We start from the raw sequence: 10,106 nt of genomic DNA, 5'->3' as shown, positions 1-10,106 counted from the left end.
GCCAGGGTGCCAGGGATGTGGGTGGAGCAACAATGCCTGGGTGTTTGTCTGTTCATTCACGGACTCCTTCTACCCACCTATCTTCCCACAGCCAAGGGGCACTTACTGTGCTGCAGGTGCCAAACTGAAAGTGTGATCCTGTCTCGAAAAAAAAAAAAAAAAAAAGTGTAATCCTGCCTTCTCAGAGTCTGCGTGCCCATGTCAGAATGTGCCACCAGGAGTCCCCACCTGTGGGGCACAGGACTCCCTCTTGAAACTGGGTTTTCCATCCAAACGCACAGGGTTGTGGAGAGGATTCAATGGCAAGGCTGATGGAAGACAGCTGACATGTGTTGAGTCCTACACAAATGGTTGTCGGTCCTACTATTTTTCTATTACCCTGAGAGCACACCACAGCCAGGACATTATCAGTTGCCAAAACCCTATTGACTTTAGAGATACTAAAAGAGCACTTCTCTGAATAAATAGGTCGTGGTACTGTTCCTTGATTGGCTATGGCACTGTCCCAGGTTAAGACACTATTTTTGTTATGTCCACGGCACTGGGGATGGAACCTGTGGCTCACGTGTGCCAGGCCAGTACTTACTACTGAGCTCCAGTACTAGATCAAGGCATTCCTGGGGCCCGTGTTGTCTTTAGCAGGTCACCTTGGTGTCAAGGCCAGGCACTTATGCCTGTGAATGCCAGCTTACAGGAGCCGGAGCCACAGAATGAACTCAGCCAGTGCTGGTCTGGAGCAATCACTCAGGGCCCACACCCACCCAACACCCTCCTGGGCCTCCACCAAGATGATTCAGCCCCAATTATCCCCTAATTGTCTCAGCCTGTGGACTCCCAGCTGGGGCCCTCCTCCCCAGCCTTCTTGAATGGATCCTGCAGGGCTATGGACAGGCAGGGAGCCCCTCTGCAATGGAATGCCGCCTTCCAGGCTTTCTAGGCTCTTCCAAATCCCTCCTTCTGCAGGCCCCCCTCTGCACACAAATCTGTGGGTCCGAGATATTTCTGAAGTTCGTGTTGCAAAGCACTTCTTGCTTTTGGGGGGTCCCTGGGCCCCTACACTGGCTTTGCTTCCTACATCATGACCTGCTTTGGCAGGGACAGCGATGACTCTTAGGCCTCTTAGGGGAACTACCTTACTCAGTATCTCCATCTCCTGCAGCAGTGCTGACAGAGGAATCAGGAAAGGGGCTGCCTATGAGGGAAAACGCCTCAGGGAGGGGTGCCAGGACTGGAGAACAGAAAAACCCAGCACAGGACGCTCCACACAAACTAGAGGATGTTCTAGAATCTCAGGAGAGGGGGAAATACGCTAGGATGCAGATTTTCATCTTTTCTTGGCTAAGTACTTTTACTTTGGAAACCCACTCTCTGAACACGCTTACGTCGATCCGAACTCTGCAAATACTTAGGTGGGTGTCCGGAGAGACAAGCAACCGCTCTAGGTGGGAAGAGTTCTAGGTTCCTAGGATTTTGGACTTGAAATTTCCAGATTAAAGACGTGGCTGTGCGGACACCCCAACATTGAAAAACCTGAAACCAGAAGCACCTCTGGTCCCAGATATTATTTTTAGTACGGGACACTATACAGACCTGTATGCTGGTTCAAAGAGTGCAGAAATCCTGAGTATCTGAGTGGGTTTTTTTTCTGTTTGTTTGTTTTTGTCATTTGTGTTGTTTTTAAGATTTTATTTTTATATCTGTCTGTGCAAGTATATGTGGGTGCCCTTGGAGGCCAGCTGGAGTTTCGGCTGCTTGGTGTGGGAACTGAACTCAGGTCCTTTGGAACTGTGTCCTCTGGAAGAGCACCGCTATTAACCGCTGAGCCATCTCTCCAGCCGCCCCGTGCTCTGTTGTTTTTAGGACCTCCTGGGGAGGCTCATGGGACCCTCACTCTCTTTACCACCAGGGACCCGACTGAACCACTTTCCTCAAGAACACTTGTCTACGGGTGGGCCGGTGTCATCACCTGACGGCTCGATACTCTAGCCTGTTCCCTCCCCTGCCACCTGCCATGCCCTGTGCACCCGTCCGTAGTCCTGGGTGACTGGCACCCCTGGTGGATGGCTCTCGAGAACACAGATGGCGTCACCCCTGCAGTTCACCGCTACCTTCTCTGTTTTGAGCTTCATTCTTTCAGGTAGCCGTCAGCTCACCGGCTTTTCTTTGGGAAAGCCGGAGATCATGGCCATGGAGGAAGCGGAGCCTGGCAGATCTGGAAGGAAAAATGAGGCCAGTGAGAGCTGCCTGGGAGGGTGGTGAGGTGCACCCTAGGTGACTCCATCACACAGCCTTGGTCCTCACTGGCAGCCCAGGCTGGGCAGCATCCTGCCCCAGCTGAGTGTGACGTGGCTCATAGTGGGAACCTTCATTTATATAATGCAAAGTCCAAGAAATGGCCCCCGAGTATGCGGCCCACTGTCTGGAGACTAAAATTCCTTTAGTGTGAGCCTTACTCCTCAGGATCTCCCTGCAGTCCAGACCACAGGGTCTGCCTTGCAGGGGAATCCAGATTTGTTGTTCTAGCAAAAAGAAACCAGAGCTCACATCGAGTAAGCTCGGAATCGGATCTCAGCCCAGGGAAACACTGCCAGATGCTTAATTGTGCTCCAATTACACAGAATGCTCCAGAATGGCTGCTCTGGGCAGAGCAACACGGACGGCCATTATGACATTTGGACAGCCCCGCTCAGCTGCATGTGATCTCTGCGCTCTGGGTCTCCTTGAGAGCTGCCAGCCCATCCTAAGACTGAAGACAGTGGCTGCTCATCCCATGTGTAACAGCCACGGGGGCAGGGATCTCCTGAAACTTCTGGTCCAGTGGGAAATGCGCCCCCTCTCCCTTTCTCTCCCTACCCTGTAGTAAGTGCTGAAAAAAAAGCTATGACTAGCTGTAAGAGGGCCTAAATGGTGGTTCAGGAAGACATCTGAAGAGAGGCCATCAGACCCAGTGAGTCAACGGAGGGACCCTCGAGGGGATGTGGTGATCATTCCCGGGAATGGAATCAGCCATGGCCGAAGGGCCCTGCATGGTGGGACACAAAGCAGCCAGCAGGAGGCAGTGTAGCCGGAATAGAATGGGGGCAGAATGAGAGCAGAGGGGCCTGGAGAGCCACCAAGGAATCTGCACGTGACCCTGTTTTGTGGGATAGCACTGAACGCAGGGGTGTGGCCTCTGCTGGAGTCAGGAGGCTCCTGGCAGGGGAGAGGAGCCTGTGGCCAGGCAGCGATAGAAGGCAGCTGCCAGAGTTTCCTGCATCCAATGCGGGTGCAGGAGGCGTCTGACGCAGCAGCAGCAGCCAGGGAGCTGGACTGAGCCATGGTCTGACTTGGCTCCGCCTTTCTCCCCCATCCACTGCAGCCTGCCCCCGGGGCTTCAGTTAGCCCACCTGAACAAACACGCGGCCTGCCACTAGAGCCAGGGGCTCCAGCCAGAGGCTCTGATCCTGCTGGATGGACCCCGGGCTCCCTTGGACAGCTCCGCGCTGGTTGCCATTCTCTTGCCAATCGTGCATTTCGAGGGCCCAACTTTAAAGTCTTTCCATCTGCACGGTACAGGCAGCCCGAGCTGACATGGCAAGGGGCTGCTGTGAGAGGCACCGCAGCCTGGAGTGACTGGGAACTGCACACAGCTTCGTGTGTGACGGGCAGAGGGGGCCCACGACTCCGCCACGGATCTGTGCTTTACTTGTTCCATCTGGAAACTTTCAAATGTGTTTGTTTTGTGTTTTTTCACTTCTCTCGGTTATTTGAGAAAGGGCCGTCACTGTTGCATCTGGCTGGCCTGGAACTCAGAGATCGGCCTGCCTCTGCCTCCTGCGTGCTGGGATTAAAGGTGTGTGCTACCACATTTGGCTCTTACCACCCTCTTTTAAGTCTACATCTAAATCCCATGTGGCTAGAACCTCCGTGATCTAATTGCTGATCAAGTGTACCCAAGAACTTTGAAAATGAAGGTGGAGAGTAGGTGTAGGCCACAACCCTAACACGAGTACTTGCTTGTGTCCTGGGCTTCCGTCCGTCTGTCAGTCTTCTGAGTGGGAAAAGGTAGGCAGGCAGAGATGAGAACTGAGGCAGGAAGAAGTCAAGACATCTGTGATGGCACTGTGGGTTAAATCCATGCAAAATGCCCTCTGCACCCGAAGGCACATAGTAAGATGGTGGACTGTGGAGGCACGTGAGGTTCACTGATGTGGTTCCCAAATTCAAGGGCCATTGGAATCATCCAGAGAACAAACCGCAACACTGGACCTTCAGAATGAGTCCCAGAGGTCCTCTCTGCAGATCTAGGACAGACGGGCCCACAGGGTGGGCAACTGTCTCTCTCAGTGTGCCCAGCTCTGAGTGGCACACAGGAGGAGGGACTAGACCAGATTAGCCCTGGGTAAACTGAGTCGGAGGACCCGTCTGGTGTAACCCCCACCCCCGCCCCTGCCGCTTTAGCACTCCCAGGTGTGAGATGCAGGCTTCAGCCCCTCCTGCACCACATGCTGAGGTCCAGGAGGGGTTTGGGGGGCAGGGCAGCCCATGCTGCCAAGCCCAGAGGCAGTCAATATTCCCCAGAAAACCACTCCCCCACCCCTAAGATCTACCTCTGCATCTTCCAGCATAGCAGGTGAGCATGATCAGTAATAATTAAAAAGTGTTGATCAGCTTGTCTGGGTGGGGACAGCAGACTTGTTGGTATTTCGGGGCCAAGTTTCCCAGCAGCCCCCAGCTGGGCACAGCTGAGCTTAGGCTTCTGTGAGCTGCAGGGTATTTGGAATAAAGGCTCAACCTTGGAGAAGTATTAATGAAAATGTCACAGGCACTAAAGTCAAAGCAGATGTGAAGCCAGCTACACGGGCAGACCTAGCTGATAAGAAGCAGCCCGGGAGAGAACAAAACCTCTTGAGATTAGGTCAAGGACAGACGGGGGTGGAGGGGCACCCAGGGGTCCCCCATGGCAACTCAGGGGAGGCTGTCGTTCCTGCGGAACAAGCTGACATTTCTGTGCTGCTGTGTTATATATTGACATCCTGACAGGGCAGCGTTTGGAGGCCTCCACATCAGCAAATAAATATTACGTCTCCATCTTCAGCTAAGCAGAGCTGTGGTGCATTCCTATTACTTCATGTGGATTAACCATCTGGAAGTTGAATCAAGCCACAGAGTAAAGAATGGGATCCAATTTTGCATTCACCAAAACACGCCGTACTAGTCTCAATTTATGGCAGATGGTTATGCAGTCTCAGCGGGCCAAAGAATCTCTCTGCAAAAGAATAAAGTTCATGCCAATTACTGTAATAGGAACCGGTACAACAACTGTGTGGGGCTGACTAAGATCGCAGTGATTGCTGTACAGCTCATAAACTGCGGGGGGCCGGGCAGCAACGGGCACCCAGTTAATTCATTAAGATAACGGGAGAGAAACGAGAGCACACGCAGTCATAAAGCAGAAATGTTTCCCTGCAAAATGGGAGAGAGCTGAGTGGCCGTTGCCGGGTCATGCCATAGGCAGGGGCAGGAAACAGTTAAAGGCAGGGGGCAGGCTAGCGTGGAATGGGTTAAATTCCGAGCCTCTTCTGTTCCATTCATTCAAAACAGACCTATGGGCTCTCTGGTCTCAGAAACTGGAATGAGACCACTGTGGGTGGAGCCTAGGGGTGAGTGGCAGGAATGAAAGGGGAGGGGGTACGACAGGCACGTCTGCCCAGGGGGCCCTGCACTCACTCCTTTGGGAAGGGGTCCTTGGGCTGCTGGAAACCCAGGGAGCTAACTGTCCAGGGCAGCCTGGGGAGAACGGTGCACTGTGAGGACGAACCCTTGGGGCTCTCCCTGGCCTAGCTGAGTGTTTCCAGAGACCTCCTGTGAGACTGCCTTCACAGTCCCCCTGCCCCTACTCCCAGCTCTGCCATCTGTGTCCTGGTGGAGCTGGAGGCAGTCAGATTGTAGACATTGCTTGTCTTCTATAGAATGTTGGCTCAGTGTTGACATCTGCCTTTAAATAAAAGCTGCTGGATCAAGAATGCTGGTGTTTGGGTCTTATAACAGGGTGACCAATGATCTCTGTTTGTCCAGGACTGTCCTGATTTTAGCACTGAAGTCTGGCCTCCCAGGAATACTTTGTCCTGGGTAAAGTGGGATGGCTGGTGGCTCTAGCTAAGAGCCCGACCAGGGCACAGACAAAGGGTTGTTTTCATATGTTCCCTGTCACAGAGCCATGTTCCATGTTGGTGCTGACTACTCAGACTTCCACTGGCAGGACACCAAGGCTCCGAGGGGCCAAGGCTTCACTCTGGGCCTATTGTTAGGTTAAGTAGAGGGGCAGGCATGGGATGCATGTGCTAAATGCCAAAGCCTCTGACCCAGCATGGTCTCTTGCAGCATGAGCAGCCAAGCCCATGACTCCATGGTGTCAACCACACTTACAGAGTTCACCAACAGGACAGAGGCAGCAACAGGAATCCCACTGAGCAAACATGGGGGTCACTGTCTCACCCCAGCACATCCCCACCTCCCAGCACCCTGGGATGGTGGCTGCCAGATACATCGTGGCAGTCTTGGGGAGAGAGATCTAGCGTGGAATGTGAAATCCAGGGCAGTGGAGAGTCCAGCCATGGGCAGCACTGACATGCACAGGTGCGGGCCTCAGTCTCACAAGTGGAAAAGGAGAGCCAGCCACTCAAGCAGGGCTGAGAGGAAGACTGAATCCCATTAGATGTCTGGACCCTGAGGTGATATTGTGTTCCCCAAAATATTGTGTACCCTAATAAACTTATCTGGGGTCAGAGGACAGAACAGCCACTAGATATAGAGGCCAGAAAATGGTGGCACTCACGCCTTTAATCCTAGCCTTCTGGAGGCAGAGATCCCTCTGGACCTCTGAGTTCAAAGCCACACTGGAAACAGCCAGGCACGGTGATTCACGCCTTTAATCCCGGGAAGTGATGGCAGAAAGCAGAAAGGTATATAAGGCGTGAAAACCAGGAACTAGAGCTTGGTTAAGCTTTTAGGCTTTTGAGCAGCAGTTCAGCTGAGATCCATTTGGATGAAGACTCAGAGGCTTCCAGTCTGAGGAAACAGGATCAGCTGAGGAATTGGCAAGGTGAGGTGGCTGTGGCTTGTTCTGCTTCTCTGATTTTCCAGTGTTCACCCCAATACCCAGCTCCAGGTTTGTTTTTATTAATAAGACCTTTTAAGATTCCTGCTACAGGGCACTGAGCTCATGGCCCACTAGATGCTCGACTGACATTGTCCCCAGCTAGAGAAGGCAACGCTGGCCAGGCATGTAGGGGAGGTAGTCTCCAGGCCTCATGTGGTTACCGGCAAAGCTATAATACCTTGGTAAAGTGGGACAGCCCTGGCCACAGCCTCACCATTGCCCCCTCCAGGTGTTCACAGGCCAGTTGTTCCCCCCCACACACACACACCCACACACACCCCCATCCCCTGGCTGCTGTCAAACACACTTAGAAGGGACACACAACAGGTTCCTGGAGACTGGTCATGGCCCACAGCACCAACACAAAGCCAGCTGGAGGAGGGGAAGGGGAGGGGAGGAGGGAGACAAGGTGCCACTGGGCAGGGACCTCAGCAGGGGGAGAATGTTGCCCACCTTTCCTGTGAGGCCTCCAAGTGTGGAATCATAGGACAGACCGGGCTGCTCACACTGCTAGAGGCCATGCTGGGTGAGGGGCTCTGGCGTCTACCACATACCTCCCATACCTGCCCCTTCCACTTACAGAATACGCCTGAGGGTTTCTGTGCCACCACGGGGTCTGCCTCAGAGGACGTTAGGAGCAAATGATCTTAAGATGCTGTTGGCACACACCTTTAATCCCAGCACTCAGGATGGGAGGCAGAGGCAGGCAGGTCTCTGTGAGTTCGAGGCCAGCCTGGTCTACACAGAGTTCCAAGACAGCCAAAGATATACAGAGAAACCAAACCAACCAACCAGACAAGACAAAACAACAACAACAAAAGGCTGAGCATTGAGGCTGTTGCCACAGGCTTAGAATTCTGAACTGGGAACTGTGGTCTGGACAAGCAGATGATCTGTGGGACCCTTGCTCAGAAGGCAACCTGCCTCAATCCCCTCTTCTCCCCCCCGGACAGGGTATCTTTGTGTAGCCTTGGCTGTCCTGGAACTCACTCTGCAGACCAGGTTGGTCTGGAACCCACAGAGATTTACCTGCCTCTGCCTCCCAGGTACTGGGAGTACAGGTGTGCGCCGCCGCCACTGCCGCCACCACCACCCGGCTCTGCCTCCATTTTTAGTAGATGTAAAAACAATGTCACCTGCCTTCCAGGTGACTGTCAAGCTGCAAACCTGGTGTGAGGTCTACTTGGATGGCAGTGCTGGTGGACATTAGCATTGTTTTTGAAGTCAGATGATGCCTTAAGACAATTATTAGCAAGGTGTCACCTGGCCCATGTGGAGCCACACCCCTCACCCTGTGATGCTCAAGGCTACCTGCCTGCTACAGGGGCAGCACAGGGCAGCTGCCCAAGACTATATAGGCCCCCAAATCTCAACGAATAGCTGGTCCTTTACAGAAAGCTTGCCAGCCCCAGTTCTAAACAAACGAACAGCCGCTGTGGACTACAGCTGTCCTGGGACCCCCTCTCCTGCAAGGGCACATGGGAATGGAGGCTAGCACACCTTGGAGGGGAAGTGGGCACAGCACCTCTGGGTGGGTTAGAAAGTGAGTCGTGCTAAAAAGACGCTATTGGCATTCAGGGACTCAGGGAGCCATCTTGCCACGGGCCACCCAGAGCTGAAGCTTGTTTTCACCGTGAGCCACTCCTGTTGGGCCTTTCCACACCTCACACGGCCTGAAATGCACGGCGAGTTTGCAGTCAACATACGACAAAGGATCAACACACGGGCAGCAGGTCAGACACCGCACAGCTTCTCAGAAACTAAGGAACTCCACCAGACGCCAGGGCACAAAGCCCAGGTTAACAAGATGGGCACCACCACAGTAGAGGAACAGCATGCTCTTCAACGCCTTCCGTGAACTCACTGTAGCACCACCTTGCAGCTCTGGGTTTGTGCTGGCTGGAACTGTAATGCGTTCAACTATTCCTCTGAGTATCTTGGCTAGGGAAGCCGACTGCCATTGGCTCTGCCCGTCAGCACCAGAACGAGGCACCTAACGGCGGCGACTGGCATTCTGGATCTCATGGAGTCAGGAACACAGCACCACCCCAGGGGTTCTAGACAGCTGCTTGTGGCAGAGCCCGAGACTATCCATACAGGGTGCTACACTTGTGACCACTGGTCAAACCTGCCTTCCCATGAAGGCTCTGGGGGCCACACTGTATGAAGGTCACTGGCTGTTTCCGCGTGACGCAGAGACACAGCTGTCAGAGAAACTAGGACACAAGGTCTCACATACTGCATAGCCCTTAAAAACAATGCAGTGTTTTAGTGTGCAGCTATGGTGGATACAGACAGAACTCCCTATGTGGCTCAAGACAGCCTTGACCTGACGAGGGAACACGCCTGTCTCCCGAATGCTAGCTTTAAAGGTGTGCACCACCATACCCAGTGAGCTTATCTTGTCATGTGGAGTTCGTGGTCCCCTTCAGAACACAGCTTGGACTGAAAGACAAAGGGCAGCATGGGCTCATCCAGGAACACTCTTGGAGACTGGGGGACCAGCTAGGCTTCCTGCCCAGGGAGGCCATGAGTGATGCACCCACATTCTGGAGATGGACTCGGAAGCCTCTGGTAACTGAGGAGGAAGGAGGAAGGTCCTCAGTGCTCCTGGACGGCTGCCAGGGCTGCTGCTCCTTGTGTTGTGGTTGAGGGAAGAGATTAGATCTTGTTGCTCCTCCCCTAGACCCCAAGAGTAAGGTGTCTTGTCCCTGGACTGGCAGACATCTGCTGTGGGAACAATGACACTCATGATTGAAACTTCCATGACAAGAGGCGACTGAGGCACAGCATGACACCTGCCCTTGAGTCCCCACACTAACCTCGTCTGCGAAATGTGGGATTTAAGGGTGCCATCCGTCAGCCAATAGTGATGGCCAACCAGGAGTGAACTGTGGCAGAGAGGCCACTCCACAATAAACAGCTTCCTGAAGGAGAGGACATGGGTTTTCTGGGCCCCCTTCCT

The sequence above is a fragment of the Peromyscus leucopus genome, chromosome 23, assembly GCF_004664715.2.
Source record: "Peromyscus leucopus breed LL Stock chromosome 23, UCI_PerLeu_2.1, whole genome shotgun sequence".
In the NCBI taxonomy this organism is placed as follows: domain Eukaryota; kingdom Metazoa; phylum Chordata; class Mammalia; order Rodentia; family Cricetidae; genus Peromyscus; species Peromyscus leucopus.
The sequence above is the reverse complement of the archived record's forward strand: the minus strand, read 5'-3'. Positions refer to the sequence as shown.